General features: G+C 48.4%; 1 protein-coding gene across 8 annotated transcripts in view; it reads left to right on the top strand.

Annotated features, from left to right (window-relative positions):
• Nucleotides 1-12940: 12940 nt before the first annotated feature.
• Nucleotides 12941-17380, top strand: part of GBF1 (golgi brefeldin A resistant guanine nucleotide exchange factor 1) — a 133742-nt gene continuing 129302 nt past the window's right edge. For all 8 annotated transcript variants that reach the window (XM_049855275.1, XM_049855267.1, XM_049855271.1 and 5 more), the window contains exon 1: nt 12941-13202. The gene's annotated coding sequence lies outside the window, so the exon portion shown is untranslated. The remainder of the gene's footprint in view (nt 13203-17380) is intronic.

Here is a 17380-nt window from a genome sequence, read left to right on the forward strand (position 1 = left end):
TTATTATGTGCCTTTGGAGCCTTGGTGGCAAAGTAGTTAAGAGCTCGGCTGCTAACCAAAAGGTCAGCAGTTTGAATCCATCAGGCGCTTCTCGGAAACCCTATGGGGGCAGTTCTACTCTGCACTACAGGGTCCCTATAAGCCGGAATTGACTCAACGACAATGGGTATTACGTGCCTTTACCTCATTATTTTTCACCCTCACAAGAATCTTTTCTTTTTTTTCACAAGAATCAATCAAGATTAAGTATTAGCACCCTTTTTCAGGTGAGGAACCTGAGACTTGAAGTAATGTGATTAAGGTCACAGAGCTTGTAAGTAGTGGGACTGGGATCTGAACGAAGTCTGTGAGACTCCTAAGCTAATACTTTTTCTTGGTTTGCCTTTTCAAATTGTGTTTGAGGTACTACCCAGAAACCCTCTCAGGGACTGGGCTAGGACTGTAGCCTGGCCTTGCTTAGGCCTGCTTCACATAGGGCACCTTAGCTCTTGTCTATTTTGTTTATGCTTTCTGGAGAGATTTTATTTGCTTTCTCTCCAGAAGGAGTTCCAGGATCAAAACAAGTTTGCAAAGTGCTGGGCTCTTGGGCACTGTCTGTTCCTGTGCCTGACCAGACACACATGTCATCTCGCCAGTCGTGGCTCCACCCTCATGCATGGCCTCTACTAGGCTCAGCCCAGGTGGTAGGTGTGGGCTTCTTTAAACCACCATCCTGCCTATTCTCCCTATCCAAAACCTGGCCTGACATTGCCTAGGAACCTTCTCGGGGCCCTCTCCAACTCTCCCCTGCAAGGACTTCTTTCCTGCTGGCTTTCCTGGGACTCCTTTGGTGGAAGTGGAAAGAGCACTTACAGGGCTCAGGACTCCGGATGCCTCTTGGTCAAAGAACTGAAGGAGGCTAGGACCAGGGGGACAGGATTAGAGAGCTGGGTGGGAGGGGTCCACCTGCCTCCACTACCCCCTCCCCTTTAACCCACCCAGTGCCTTAAAAAATAGCGGGGGCTTAATTCAGGCTGTGCAGGGTGGCATTAATGTGTTGGATTAGTCTAGATTGAGATGTGTGTCATTTGGCTGTTCTGAATTTATTAGGAGCCTTTTTACGGGAGGCGCAGATGGGCAGCAGCCTGTATTTGCACTTGGTAATGCCCCCTTCCACCAGCTCAGAGATCACAGCTGCTCCCCCCCCACCCCCGCCCCTCACCTCTCAGGCCAGGTTGGGAATGGGACAGAGGTCAAAACAGGAGGTTGAGAAACAGTCTTTGCTTTTTCCACAGGCAGAGGAGACTAGACTTTGGACCTTTTCTTGGGATTGAAGAGGCAGGGCTGGAGGGAAACAGGGAAGGAAGGGAAGAAGTCAGGCTAGGGGTGGGGGTGTGCTCAGCTTACCTCCCTTTCCAGGTCTGAGGTCAGGAGCCAGGGGCTTGGGGCTGGAAAACGTTGGCCCAACAATGCTCCGATGCTCTGATGGAAGGGAGATGCCCTTGGGAGGGACCTGTTGCAGCCTCAACTACAACTCTTCCCAAATCAGCTGGGAAGATGAGGGAGAAAGGCTTAGAACTGAGAGCCAGAAAAAGTGGTGCTCTGAAGTCTCCCCTTACTTCATATCCAAGATGCCCTCAAAATGCAAACCATGCCCTGGACTTCTCCAGAGGCCACTGGAGCACCCAGCAACTCAGAGCCGGGAAGAGGGACAGTTGGTTTTGCCTGGGGGGGTGGGGTGGTTTAAATCCCACCATCGCCACTCATCCTTCCCTTCTGCTTCCAATTTTCCAAACTCGCCTTTCCCCAGCATTCCATACCTAGGTCTTGGTTTCACCCTCTATTTCAGCAGAAGGAGGCAGGGTGAGGAGGGATAAGGGCCAGAGTAAAAGATGAGGCTCAGAAAGCACAGTTCAAGCTGTGTGTTCCTAGAGACAGACAGATACACATGCAGACATACACGGGCCCCTACTCAGACATAATAAGCACTTGCACTTGGAGCTAGAGGCACACAAACACACACTCTCCCACACATGTGCTGCCACATTCAGGCAGACAGACACACACCGTCACACAGTCTCCTCTCTCTGTGACAGGGACAGCTGCCTGGGCTGTTTTAGAGCTAGCTATTCCCTTCCCCCTCCCTTTCCTGGCCCCTCTGAACCTTAGCTCTCAGCCCCAGGAACTGAGGACTCTGTGTGGGAGAGGAGGAGGCCAAGGGGGGCCACGAGAGTGGTCTACACTAAGTGGCTGCCAGAGAGAGCCTGCTTTGCTGAGTGGGGAGAAGGCATGAGAATGCTGGAGCAAGAAGATGGGGTGAGGAGAGAGGATAGAAGAGAGGATAGACACTGCTTAGCCCCACTGAGGAGATTCAATCTGGTATAGCCCAAAGAAATAAGGCTTGGAGTCAAAAGATCTGGGTTCAAGTCCTGGTTCCCCAATTTACTAGTTATGTGACCTTGACAAGTTACTTCACGTCTCTGGGCATATTCTTCATCTCTAAAAAGATTATGATTCCTTCTCAACCTACCTTCAGTATTGTTATAAGGTTTAAACAAAGCATAACATGTAATAACAGATAGAGTAAAACTCTATCAGAGAATTTTTTTTTTTATTAAACAAACGTTTATTTACCACCTTCTATCTGCGGGCAAGGATCCCTGGTAGCTCAGTGGTTAAAGTACCCTGCTGCTAACCCACCAGACACTCTGAAAGAGAAAGACGTGGCGACCTGCTTCTGTAAAGATATACAGCTTTGGAAACCCTATGGGGCAGTTCTACTCTGTTCTATCAGGTCACTATGAGTTGGAATTGACTCATCCACAGTGGGTTTGGTTTTGGTATATCCGCTGTTGGGGATTGAGCAGTGAATAATATCAAATCCTCATCTCTGCCCTTGCTTGGGTGGTTCACCTCCCCATCCTTCTCCTAGGCACTATATCTCCCAGTGAAGAATTTCTCTGGTGAACAGAAGGAGTTCCCAGGTGGTACAACTGGTTAAGTGCTCGACTGCTAACCAGAAGGTTGGCAGTTCAAATCAACCCAGAGGTGCCTCAGAAGATAGGCCTGGTGATCTACTTCTGAAAGGTCACAGCCTTGAAAACCCTATGGAGCAGTTTTACTCTGCACATATGGGTTCTGCATGAGTCATGATTGACTCAGTGGCAATTAACAATAATGCATTTTAGAGAGGGATGTAAAAGTGTGTTGTGAACTCTGTTCCGAACACAAAGGAGGATCCAGTCAATGGGGTAACAGTAAAATGGGCAGAGTAACCCAGGATGGGAACCACTTTGGGACCAGGGACTGGTAAAGGAAAGAATGAAGCCTTCAGGTTCTTGAATGAGTTAGTAATAGCAGAGAGAGGGGACAAGGCTGTGAAGAGCCCTAGTTATGAAACTGAAAAAAGAAGGAAAGAAGGCTAAAGTTAGGCAAGCAATAGAGAGATATAAGGGGTAGAGGCATAGGTCTTTGTCAGACTCATGTCCGGGTGGGCGGGTCAGGCAGAGGCTGGGGGGTGCAAAGCTGTTGTCTGAGCTGGAGACAGGCTGGCTGAGGATTAAGCTCCCCCAAACTGCTAGAGGTCAGGAAGCTGGTAGTTGGGACTTAGGCCAGGGACTTCACCTCTCTTGGTGGATAGGGACAGCAATAGGTCTGGACACTGCAGGATTGGTTGATGCTGGTAGGAAATACAAAGCAGGGCCAAAGGGAGTCAAGAGATAAAAATGATGATGAGTCTAGCTCTGGCAAAGGGCTGCCTGCCTTGCTCCTGGCCTTTCTAACACACCCTGCTGGGGATGTATGGCCCAGGCCCACTGGTGTCAGGGTAGCAATCCCAGCCTTAGGGAGAACAGAGAGTCTATAGGTCTGATTCTAAAGTACAGCCTGTCACGGGCTGCAGCCAGAACAAAATATCCAGGATATATTAAGGTGGAGAGCAGAGCTTATCATAAGTCAGAAAGGCCACAATGGGGAGGCTATGTTTTACAAAGGGACATGAGCCCATGGCAAGAAGACAACTGCTGTGTGGGCCTGCTTTCACCTTGAAGCCAGAGGGGTAAACCAGGGGCACAGCCAGACAGCCCCCAAGTGGTTGCAAAAATAATGCCCAAAACAGGGGCCACAACCTGGAAATCAAATGGTAGAAAACCTTTCTCTTACAGGGACTGAATGAAGAGAAAAATAAGAGGGGCTAGAGTTGCGATGCTGAGACTTAGCTCAGCAAGCAGCAAGTTGGAGAACAGGTGTAAATCAGAGCACCAAACTGGTACAGAACCACCCTATAAACCTGAAACTGAAGTGTGGTCCTTAAGTGTGCATGGCTGCATGTTCCTTAGGGAGGCTGAACACCCAGACTGTTTGGTTGGCTGAACAGCAGTGCACAAATGGGAACAAATGAAGACAGCTATGGACCAGGCTCACAGCCCCAAAATGAAACTCCAAGACTTAAGTGGAGGCAGCAATGATTCAATGCACTTTAGGTAGTAAGGGGTGAATCAGGGATCAGAGAAACGGGTCACCACACCCTTCCCTTCCTTTCTTCTTTTTGGCAGCAATTATTAGTGCTAAGAGGGATCCCCAAGAGTGGTAAGGCACAGACTCTAATTTCTAGGAGCCTACGGTTTGGGAAGCAAACAGAGCACAGGATGAAACGATGGGCTGCATGGCCTGAGACTCAGATTGTGGAAGATCGGAGAGATGGAAGCCCATGTAAGATGGTATCAGGTTTTAGGGGCTCAGAGAATATAGGCATACGGCTGAGCTGAGAGTTGGAAAGGCAGAGAAGGGACAGGACCTTCTAAATAATAGAGCAGTATTAGGAATGGGCTGACAGGTTTAGAAGGCAATGGGGAGGCTAGCTTGGCCAGAGTTTCAGTGTGGCAATGGGAGATTAGAAGAGAAAAATGGGTCAGGCTGAGAGGGCCTCTGATTGATAGTCTAGGCTAACATGTCTTCAGTTTTTCCATAAAAAAACCCTCTAAGACCAGTAAGAGAACACATTCACCCTGGGAGATTAGGAGTACAACCTGAAACAGCTGCCACCAGTATGAAATTTCTATGAGATCTCCAGCTTTATGTTCTATTTCATACTTTAGTCATAGATATTTTAATATAAAAATAAAGCCTCTCATCTTCAAGTGACATCAATGTACCAGGAAAGCAGGCCATGTTTTAGCCAGCAGTGTCATGCCCCTCCCACTCCTGCACTGCCCTCATCCCACTACACCACCTACTGAGAAGCATTACTCCAAGCAGTAGGAGTCACTGGAGGCCTTTGGGTATGGGAGTGACATAAAACTGGCATCTTTGGGATCTTTATTTGGCAATAGTGAGCAGAATGGATTGGACAGGGAAAACTATTAACTAAAAGATGTAAAGTAAAGAAGGCCCAGGGTAGGATAACAATGGAAAAGGCGAGGTGGGGAGAGCTTCCAAAGTGATTTCTCCCTATCTTTTTTTTTTCTTCCATAGTGCTCCCTCTCACCCCACTCCCACATCTTCTTTTCCTTTCCTTCCCCATCACTCTTATCATTAGTCCCTGCAGGTGACCACGGGCTGAACACTCCAGACACTGCCAAAGCTCAGGACCTACTGAATTCTTCAGCTTAGTTACTGCCTCCTCACCCCACTCTGTGAGGCATCATTTAAAGTAAGAAACAAAGATTTAAGTGGCCCCTATCTTCTCTTGTGTCCACCCTTCTACTCAGCTCTGGCCTGCTGCTCCTGCCCTCCCTTTGCTGGGCTGGATCCTGGGCTCATATTCATATCCTTGAGCACGGGGTAGACAGGAATCAGATCAGGATGTTTTGCCTGGTAGAGGGGTGGAGTATTTGGGGAGCTTCCCAGAGCTCTTTCCGGAGGACAGGGGGTGATGGCTGGCATGTGAAGCTTAGGAGAGGGTGTCCCATCTATCTTTTAGAACTTTTCTGTGGCTGGATCAGGGATGTGACCAAGCTACTCTAAGGCTTGAGACCCCACCCTTCCAAGTCAAGGATTCTGTCATTACAGGGGACTTACAGTTTGGGCATAATAATAGCAATAATGCCCCTTATTTCTATGGTGCTTTTCCATTTGCAAATGGCTTTCGTATACACTAAAACCTGTGAAAACCAGAACCTGCGTAAGGTGGAAACCTGTCAGAGAAGGAAAACTAAAATACTTTCCACTAAAAGGAAAAATAGAAACGTGCTAAGACCGCACCCTGTCAAAGGTGGAAAACTTGAGAAACCTGGAAAAAAGGCAGTCCTGTCGAGTTCTGGCTCCCATAGGCTTCACTGTACATGATTTCATTTCGCTCTTACAACCATCCTACATGGCAGAAATGGTCATCCCCATTTCATCTCTAAGAAGGCAAGAATTTGTGCAAGTTTGAATAGATAGTTAGAGGAGATTTGAACCCAGTTCTCCTAAGATCAGTGACCAGACAGACTCTTTCCACTTCTCGCCCCCTCTACCCTAGCAGCCATTTGTGGCTCTGATACGCACTGATCCTCCCAAGCCCTAAAAGATTCCATTTCTACTTCCTGCTCCTACCACCTCTCTGGAAATGAGCTCTGAAAGTTTGCTGCCCACTGTGTGCCAAAGAACATTTTCCTATTCATTCTAAACTTGCATCACTCTTGTTTAAAGAGGACTCCTTCCCTCCGATTTCAGGATTTGGGGACCAAACAAGTCTTTAGCTCATCTAGACCTTTCCTTATTTTGTGGATTTCCATTCTCTCTCACCTTCCAGAGGTCTAAGCTTTGAAATTTGCTCTCTTCAGCAGCCTCTGGCTCCCCATTCTGCTTACCATTCTCTGACCCTTCTCTAGGTCTCTTTAAGGACGAGTGACCAGACATGTACTCAGCTATGTGGTTTTATGCAAGAGTGGGGAAGGAGCCTCTCTTTTGTTTCTAATCATCTTTATTATAATGCCATTGCTTTTTCATCTTTTTGTCAAAAGTAGAACTTTGGGTGAAGGTAATGCCTCCCTTATTCCCTTCCTGACTCAGAAGTTTTCATTTCACCCATAATTTCAGTGATTTTCAAAGGTAATGACAGCACAAGCCCCTGAAAAGAGTATCAGAATCTGGTGGGGGTAATTGGGGTGTGATTCTATGTTTACCAAAAAAGGACAAGTGGTTAAAAAAAAAGAAAAGATTAAGAAATTATGCCCTAGATGGAGATAAACCCAGTGCCGTCGAGTCAATTCTGACTCATAGCGACCCTAAAAGCAAACTTAAACATTGAGGGATGGAGGGATATGTGTGAGTTGTATGTATTGTCTGTCACTCATGGGTAGAGAGTGAGAAAGGTTGAGACCCACTTGTTTACTCATTGCTAAACACATTGCCTTGCATTTGCCCCCATAAAAACTCATTCCCTGGTTGGGTTGTTTTACTCACTCACATGGACTCTGGAGAGTTCTTTCTACTCTGTCCTTTTCAGCTGGGGTCAGGGAAGTCAGGGCCCTCCCGCAGCCACAGGGAAAGCGAAGGGGGTAGTTGGGTACGACTGAGATATCCTTTCCAATCAGGCTTGGAGGGTCATATGGGCCTGAATTCCATTTGTCTCCTTCCTACTTTTTCTAAGCCACCAGAGTGGTGTTGAGGATGGTGGAGTCAAGAAAGCAAAAAGGGAAACAGGACCATAGGATTTGTTGCTAAGGGACTAGAGGCTGCAGTTCCCACTTTCTGCCTGGGCTCTTGCCCCCTGTGGGGAAGGAGCCTTTAGCAAGCTGAGCTGGGATCCAGCCAAAGATGTCTGGGGGTGCCTGGTCAGCTGCACTAGAATTGGGGGCTGACTCTGAGTTTGTGAGGAAGCCAAAGCTGTCAGGGACTTGTGCTTGGCTTCTCTCTGACCTCCCATTGCCATTCCTTCCTTCCTTTCCTGGTCTTGATTCCTACTAGCAGTTCCATCATGGCATTCTCTCCTTAGATTTCAATTCAGGAAGTCAGGTTGATGCTCTGGTCTACTGTGGGTTGGAGAGAGAATGTCTCCCATTGCCACCCTGACAGGGGCGGATTAACCAGTAAGCATGGTATGCACCAGTTTACAGTAAATAAGCAGGGTATAAATGGGTTTAATTGTGTTTACTTATCTGTAGCGCACAATTTCACAGATGTGGTGAAACCTACGTGAAATTGTGCACTACAGATTAGTAAATAAGCACAATTAAACCTGTACCTATTTTACTTAGTGGATAATCCGTCCCTGACCCCACCTCAAGGCCAAGTTGCAACCTTTACTCTCAATCCCTGCTCCACCCGCCCCCCTCCCCCCAAGACCCTGGAGAGCCGAAACAAGTTTGCAAAGTGTAAACTGGGGTTCTAGGCGACCCACTGCAGCCCACCCCACCGCACAAGCAGCAGCTGGGCAGGCGCTGCTGGGTAAACGGTCATGCCACTGGCCAGGGACATTCTGTCTGGCTGCCCGCCACAGAGCCTGCTTGGGCGAGACCCACCTCGTCTCTCCGGACATTCTGTCCACTTGGAGCCCCGCTCCGCAGGCATTCCGTCCGATTCCGAAGCGGCCACAGGCCGGGACCCATCCAGGCCCTGACACCCTAAGACGGACGCGCCAGACCCGCCGCCCAGTCACTCGGGCCGCCTAGCCTCGGTACTGTGCCCGCACAGCGGCCATCTGACCCGGTCGCGGCCAGACTCTCCCAACACAGCTCCCATTCCAACTGCGGAGCAGCTAAGAAGGGAAGCGTGTGCGACCAGGGGTCTGAGCCCGGGCGGAAGGGCGTCAGGCGCCGCCAACTGCCCCCATGCTGGGCGGCAGCGAAGAACTCGCCATGCTGGCCAGGACCTCAGCAACCCCTTCGGCTGCCACGGCCGCCTGCCCCGCGCCCCGGGATTCCAGGGCGCTTTCTGGTAATGGTTTCCGACTCTCTACTCCTTGCCTCGTGGAGCCCCTGTCCTGGCTTCAGGGCTCCGGCTTCCCTCAGGGTCCCCCGAGTCTCCCTTTTCTGGTCCCTCAGGTCCTGACCCCGAGTTTCCCTCTTTCCAAGTCCTCGCCCCAGGTTTGCAGTCCGCCCTCCCAGCCTGGCCTTGTTCCCCGGGCACCGGAGTCCAGCCGCCCCAGGTCCTGTTTCAGGGATTCCTAGGTTCATCTCTGGCCCTCTGGTCCAGGGAGCCCCTGCGTGGCGCATGGTCGAGCACTCACAGTGCGTCCCGCAGCAGGCAGATTCTCGGCAGCGGCGGTCTGGAGGGCAGGCAGGGGCCAGGGGCCGGGCACCCGGCCGGGGTGGGGGCCGCCCCCCTGCGCCCGGGCCGCCGACTGGCCTGGCGCTCCCGGACTCGCGGAGGGAGAGCGTGAGCCTTACCGCGGACTGCTACCCCCCGCCGGCGCCCATTCACTTTATGGCAGGCCAGGGCGCCCCCAGCCCGCCGCCGAGCGCCTCGCGGGTCGGGCCCCACCCCCTTCCAGCTGCGCTCCCCGGACTCCGCCCTTTCCAGCTGTGAGTCTTCAGACCCCGCCTTCGGGGGAGGGGTCCGGCCGACGGCCCGCCAAGAATCCCGCCCCCTGGCCAATCGGAGGCAAGCCTCAGCAACTGGGCCACTCCCCTCCCCACGTGGCCGGGACTCGGCTCGGGTAAGGACACTGGCAGAGGCAAGCCCGCGAGAGTAGAGCGGGCCGGGTAGCCCCGGGGAGTCAGGGCTGGAGGGCGTCTAGGTAGGGCAGGGCTGCCACCTAGAGAGAATGAAGGGGTGCCAGGGGAGAGGGCTGCCGGGGTGGGCCGCTGGGGCGCCGGATGGGAGGGCGCACCGGCCTGGAGGGGCCTCCGGATCGCTGCGCTCAGACTTCGCCTCCGCTCAAGTTTCCCCGATTTTCTCCACTTGTCGCTGTCCGTCTCTCCGCCCTTTTGTCTCTGCTCCAATCCTCCCACTCTCGCCTTTATTTCCTCTTCTTTCTCTTCCGCCGTTTAGCTCCTTTTTGTCCTTTTCCTTCCTCATCTGCCACGTTGAGACTAACTTCTTTGACTTGCTGCACCTCTTTTTCCTCCCATCTTTCTCTCTTCCTCTTTTCTACTCTCTCTTTCCTCTTTTTTCCTCTCTTCCAAGGAAGGTGGCTTCATCAAGAAAGCAGAGCTTTGGAATGAGACAGACCAAGGCGGGTATTCCAACCCTGCTACCAACCACACCATCATGGAGTGACCTTGGACAAGTAACTATCATTCCTCCCAACCCAGATAATTAAAGGAGGCTCCCGCTGGGCCTCAGGGCTTCGACTGGGCGCTTCTCAGAGGTGTGATCGGATTGCCTGTCGGTTTGCTTCCACGGCTTGCCCAGGCTCTGCTCTCCCAGCCTCACAGGCCTGGCTTCCCCCTAGTGGTACCCAGTTCAGTCCTGTGAGCAAGGTGTGACCTTCCTGCTTGCTGGTTAGGGAGTTGCAAGGGACAAGACAGAACCCCAAGGAGTGTGTGGAGTCAGGCTGGGTTGAATCAGATGTCTAGCCTATTATTGTTCCTGTGATCCTCCTTGCAAGTAACCTCTATTACCCCATCCACCATATTGAAGGGATCAGCTTATATATTGTCCTCCACTAGACTGAGATTTAGGAGGGCAAGGACCATGTCCTCATATTTATATCCCTAGGCGTAATGTAGAAACTCAATAAACATGTCATACTGAAATCTAAGAGGGAGATGTTCTGCCTGGTGAGATGATGGTTGGTGGGTAGGAGGGGCTACAGCACTGTCATCACTCTCCTCCTTATTTCTAACCTACAATCACACTTCACGTTTTTAGGCAAGGTTGGTGAATTTCTGGAAGTATGTGGGAGTAGAGATGGGAGAGTAGGGAGTTTTGGCTAACTTAGAGGATTTTCCAGTTGGCTATCCATTACCTCACAATCTGAGACAGGTCCAGATCAACTCTCAGTTTTGAAATGAAGAGGAAAACGGCTTAGAGATGCTGTGGAAAGGGTGCTATGGTGGTTGTATCTTCTTTCCCTGACTCCCTTTGGGTGAAAGAGGAAAGATTCTCTGCTGGGCCCAGAGACCAGGAGGCCAACATCCATGTGCAGAGAGCTGTTGAGGAGTTCTTCAGGTCTGATATCATGTCTGATGGGTTCTTCAAATTAGAGGACCTAGCACATGGATGGTCCCTGGTTGCCTGGTCTTGAGACTGCATTCCTATGAGGTTAGGTATGGAGGTTCCTTGGGTTTGTGTCATCCATAGATGGGAGGAAACGGGGAGAGGATTGGTATCTTTCTTCACTGCCCCTCAGCAGCTTCTTCAGGTCTGCAGGAGCACGTGGGCTCCACTTCAGCAGATAGGCTGGGAATTGCACCATTCAACATGCAAGGAGAAAACTCATCCTCCTATCTTCTTCCTACACTCACTTCTAGGCAGTTCTGAATATTCTAGTAACCTCTGTCATCTCTTGCAAGAAAAAGAGGCAGCTGGGAGCAGTAAAGTGAAGACTGTAGTGGGCATCCAGCCCTCAGGTTTCTTAGTATTTCTATAGCAATCAGGAAAGACTTCAGTTTCCTGTCACTGGTGACATGATCTAACCTGTATGATTAGCTTTTTTTCCTTGTAGGTAAGGTGTGTTGAAGGGGGTATTGGTGATTCAATGGTAGAATTCACACCTTCTATATGAGAGACTTTGGAAACCCTGGTGGCATAGTGGTTAAGTGCTATGGCTGCTAACCAAAAGGTCGGCAGTTTGAATCCACCAGGCACTCCTTGGAAACTCTACGGGGCAGTTCTACTCTGACCCATAGGGTCACTATGAGTCAGAACCGACTCGATGGCAGTGGGTTTGGTTTTTTGGTTTATATGAGAGACCTCGTTTTGATTCCTAGCCAGTGCATCTGGTGCACAGCCACCACCTGTCTGTCAGTGGAGGCTTGGTGTTGCTGTGATGTTGAACAGGTTTCAGCAACACTTCCAGGTTAAGATGGACTAGGAAGAAAGGCTTGGTGATCTACTTCTGAAAATTAGCCAACGAAAACCCTATGGATCACAGTGGTCAGATCCCCAACCTATCATGGGGTTGGTGCAGGACTGGGCAGCGTTTCCTTCCATTGTGTATGAGGTTGCCATGAGTGGGGCAGAGTCTAAGGCAGCTAATAACAGTGAGCGTTGAGGCTTGATATTAGGCGGCAGAGTCAGAGTCACAGCCTGATAGGATTAAGGCATAGGAGGTAGAGAGCGACAGTGAAAAAGCTAGCTGGGCTGAGGGTGAGGATACTTGTGTTTATCCCTCTGCTCTGCTGTTAACTACCTGTGTGAACGTGGGGCCACCTTTCCAGCCTCAGTTTCCTGCTAAGTAAAATGAGGACCCTTGAATTAGATATCCAAGGTTTCTGTCATTTTCCATTTTCTGTATTTCTGGATGATAGGAATGGGACAGATGACGCAGAAACTGGGATGGGATGCTAACCGAGACACCCATGAAAAGCCAAATAGCAGACAGGCAGACGGGGGAGGCGGGCAGGTGGGGTAAGGGGGCGGGGGTGGGGAGGGTGGAGATAGAACGCCGAACTGATCCTACGATGGAGGTAGCCCAGCACCACCTGAAAAAGAATGATCCCTTAAGGGGCTTGGTCTCGGTTCAGGTGACTATGAATGGGTGTGTCCCGGGGAAGTCGGGGCGCCAGCTCAGGCTCAAAAAGGACCCCGCCCCCTTTCCAGCAAATCGTTGTCTTTCTCCCCATAATGCCCAGCAGCCACTGTCAAGCCGCACACTGCAACCGAACTCGACCTAACTCCACCTCTCCAACAGCTCCGCACAATTCCTCATTGTTCATTGGCTTTTGTAATTGTCAGTCAGAGAGTCCTAGTATCCGTTGGTTGTCCCCTATCTACCCTTTTCTGTCCCGTGTAATCTCGCCTAGTTAGGCACTCCCCGCCTCCTGAAGCCTATTTCCTTTCTTCGATTGGATAACTGGAATGCCACTTTTCATAGTACAAAGCTATGATTGGCTGTGTGCGGTAGGGCTCGCGCAGTTACCAGGCAGCGGGCTAGACTGAGGCTAGTTACCACGTCAGTGAGCTGACTGGGAAGGTAGCCGGCTCCACCGCCCGGCCCGGCCGACTTATCCCGGCCGACTTCGTGGTCCCACTGTGGCTTCGGACTCAACTTCTAGGAAGCGGGCTCCTTCCCTTCTTCCACCTACCATCAGAGCCGGGAGAGCCACTTGGAGACACCTCCGGGGCCCGGGCTGGACATGAGCAGCAGCTGCCGGTCCTGGGACTAGGCCCCGCCATTTTGGATCCGCTGACAGGTCAGCGAAGTCTCCCTGTAGAGTTCCAGTGTCGTGAAGGTCGGCCTGACATCGCGATAGGGAATACAAGGAGAAGGCCCTTAAGTTGGACGGTCCGGGGTGGCTTAAGGGCTCAGAGGGCAGGAGTAAGACGAGGGATGTATTGTTGTGGTAGGGAACTTGGAGGTGTAGAGGGGGCAAAGGTCAGGTTCCTGCTACAGGAGAGGCGATTCAGCTCTGACTTGAGATACGTTGCGGGTGCCCGAATCCTTCCTGTGTTCCCAGGTGTAACCTAGCCTTCAACTCCTCTCTTCCGAAGCTTTCTATGTCCCGAAGAGCCCAGTCCTCAAAAGCTGAAAACAAACCCAAGCAGCATTGTATCTACTCTTAAGGGTTGGTTTTTAAAGCTTAGATATGAGAGCCTCTAGATCCTATATAGCGTCCAGTTAGGTCTGATTGTCTCAATACAACTGAACTGCCTCATTAATACTGGATGGTGAACGAGTGCAGCCTACACTAAGTGAGAAGAGGTGTGGAAGGGTTGAGGCCAGCAGCATGAGGGGCTGGGCTATGAGAAGGCTTTCCTCTTATAGGACAACTCAACTGCCAGTCTGGATCTGTATGTAAACACTGGACTTCTTCTGAGCCTGTTCCTTCTTTTATACAGTCTCTTACAAATATCTCTTCTGGTGTATTTTTTTTAGTTGGCATACTCACCTCCCTTCCTGCCAGGTCTTCTCTTCCCTTGGCCTAGGGAGATGAGGTTTAATCACAAGGAAGCCATTCTGTTATAACATATTTGGCTGGAGAGCAGAGAGGGATTTGAATCTGGCGAAGTTTGGTATTGTTGGTCTATTATTTTTAGTGGGTGAAAAGCATCATGAGAGACGTTGGATCAATTTAAAAGTAGTAGGGTGAATGATGGAACATAATCCCAAACATCACCCCAAAGAGTGCAGTTTATGGCACTGTGATGACCTTTGATAAACTGCTGTGTTGTAAAGTTGTAAAAATTCCCTAAGGGTAAAGCGTGCTCTTAGAAATGAGAAATAGTATAGTGTTTTTTAATGCACAACTTAGAAACGTGTATGCTTTTAATAAATTCAGGTATACAAGACCCTACTCTAGGCTCTGTGGATGATACAAATGGAAACATCTGTTCGGGGATTACTCTGTTCATTTTATGCACTTCTCAAAAGTGGTAGCATGTATGTGCAGTGACCTAGTTACAGCATGTCGTACAGTTAAAAGCAGGCACAACTTAACACCTCTCGGCATGTAGTGGGCACTCAATAAATGTTATTTGTACTCGGCATTAGTTTTAGTATGTGACCAGGATTTGTGGCCTAGTTCTGATCCTAGCAGTCAGAAACACTGCACTTTCGCTTGGTGAGGTAGTTAATAAGGAGCATCAAAACCTTTTAGTGTTGGAAGAGAAAACTATCTAGGATCTTAGAATGACTGAACTCAGTTTCTTGCTACCTTCTGGCCTTCTGAAATTGTGTGCGTGTTTGTGTTGTGTGGGAGGGATAGCACTTATTGTTTACATTTATTGATTTAAAATAAATGGGTTGGAAATGTTACAGGAAACTATTTGCGTTTTAACTTACTGATCCAACTTGCAGAATTTCCAAAAAAGTAGTTGGAAGTGGCAAATGAAATGACATAGCCAGCCCAGGAAGTACTGCGTTTGATCAGCCTGCCTTGCCCACCAGGCCATTGCCCTGTTGAGTTCATTTGTTTTGCATAATGGACAATCTAGTGTTTGGGTGGATAGTATGACCAATCCAGCATCTTTTCAGTTGGGCCTTCGGGTGACAATAGAGGAACCAGTTGTTCTTTATTATAAAGTCATTTTTCAGATAGAAGTAGTTCTTCACCCCAACTCCATCCCCAAATTACAAAATTTGTCTTTTCAAGACTTGTATTTGAGCTGCTTTTTAATGGTGGCTGTAGACAGACAATAGGTTCCAATTTTGACAGTGATGATTATTGGCACAGTGGAAACTCAGGTTGTAGACATATCTCCTCATGAGTAGCTGGGCACCAATCCCAATATGAGCTCAGTTTTCAGAATTCCGCTACCATTTTACTTCTCCATGTTCCAGAAGACAGGATGACTGCCACTTTTAGGTAATAACTTCATTGATAAGGTACTCTGACTACTGAGGACAGCTAGAAAGAAAGAAGATACAGCTTCTGTTCTTGAAAAGACTTACTATATTTATAGAGTACTCACTGGAAGGATCATCCTAGCTTTTGTATGCCACTTCTAATTGATTGATCACACTCTATCCCTTCGTTTCAGTGTGGCTGATTAGAAAAACTCTGCTATTGGGGAACTGATGTATAAATTTAATTGGCTGCTGTTGAGCATCCATTTTTCCTCTTTTCATATATTTGAGTATGTTCAACTGCCTTGTTTAATTAAATGAAAATATAATATAGCAGTGTGCTGATTTGGAGTCCCAATAGTAGTAGAAGTAATGATTTTGTTGCCATCATATAAACCAGGGGTATAAGCTCAAATATCTCTGAGTATCAGGCAGGTGATGTAAATGAGTGAAGTGGGTAAGGTGGAAATGTATTAGGGTGTAGTGGGTACTGTGGTGAACTGCAAAACCTATCCCCTTATTTAAAGGGAGCAGCTGGTATTCAGTTAGCCTGTTGTAATTATTTGGGAGTGTGGGCCCAGTCTTCCTATTTTTCAGGAAAACCTGGAAATGCAGATCATTGTGTTTTAAACTGTTGACAACTAGTTTAAAAAAAATCTTTAAGCCTTTCACATGCCAAACAAAATATGTCTGTGGACTGGATTCTGCTCAATGGCCATTGGATGGTGACATCTGATATACACAGATGGGCAGGCCTTACAAAACATAATCGCTGTAGTTCTCTATGTACAGTTACACAAATGAACTTTTTTTTCTTTGCCTTATTCTGCCAACTGTTGCCATTATATGTTGGGTGCCCTGGGTAATGATTAAAAGATGAGTGAGAGAAGCCGTGTTCACTTTTTCATCTCCAAGCTGGCAGGAGAGAGAGTTTTGGACATATTTCAGTGGCTCACTTGGTATGTGGCTCTTGGGATAGTTTCAGAACCTCAGAGAGAGAGGAGGTGACCTTACAGAGCTGGAGGTACACTGGTCACCTGATTATCAGGTTTGGGAGGATTTTCCAGCTCTACCTTGTCAGGGCACTAGCTTTCTTCCTAGTTTGACTTTCTCTTGCCTCTACTCTTGGAGTAAATCTCTTGAGCTCAGTAACTTGTTTACTAATTCCGTAATTCTAGGTCCCTCTCAATAAAGCACAAAACTATGGCGTGTTCCTTGGCTAGCTCTGGAAACCTGAAAAGCTCTGCATCTTTAGTACTTCCCTGGGCCACTCAAGGAATGAAGTGAATATAAACCTCAGAATGGCCAGTTAAAGGGCATTCAGCACCCTCGTACTGCCACCCTTTCTCAGAAAGCCCAGCAGAGTTTTCTTGGTTTTTACAGCTGTACACTATGAAAAAGAAAGAAAACATTGAGTCCTTGTCTTTGGACAACCTAATTTCTAATTAGATAAGGACAACTATTAAAAGTGATTAAGAAAAAAAAGGTAATTAAGAAAAAAGCCGCCAAAGCTTAAAAAATGGTGTACTATTTAGTATTTAGAACCAAAGAAAATAAGACATGTATACATATTTGAAGAATTGACATTTACATAAAGAATTTTATATTTCGCAGAAGAAATATGAACAAATACCATGTGAGAAGACTTTAGGAAGATAGATTGAAAATGGAAGCATTATGATTTGACTGGTGGGTAAATGTGGGCTCTTTTTGTCTATTGGTTGGCCTGCATGGAACATCTGTAACTATGGTAGAAAAAAATATGGGATACAGAAAGAAGGTTTGCCTGCCTGGCTCAGAGTCATTGTCTTCTTTGAAGTCATTATTCTCACAAGAAGTGGATGTGAAGAGGCAGTCCTGATGTTAAGTTTTATTCACTCATTCATTAAGAGTTTATTGATTTTTTTTTTCTTGCCTTACAAATGTAGGGCATTGAGAATAAAAAAGGTGAATAAATCTTTCTGAGATGATCATAAACTCGTGAGAGAGATAGACTAAGTATAAATCAGTATAATATGTGTTTAAATACATCTGTGTACAAAGTGGAAACCCTGATGGCATAGCGGTTAAGTGCTACGGCTGGTA

This window comes from Elephas maximus, chromosome 16, assembly GCF_024166365.1.
Source record: "Elephas maximus indicus isolate mEleMax1 chromosome 16, mEleMax1 primary haplotype, whole genome shotgun sequence".
Classification (NCBI taxonomy): domain Eukaryota; kingdom Metazoa; phylum Chordata; class Mammalia; order Proboscidea; family Elephantidae; genus Elephas; species Elephas maximus.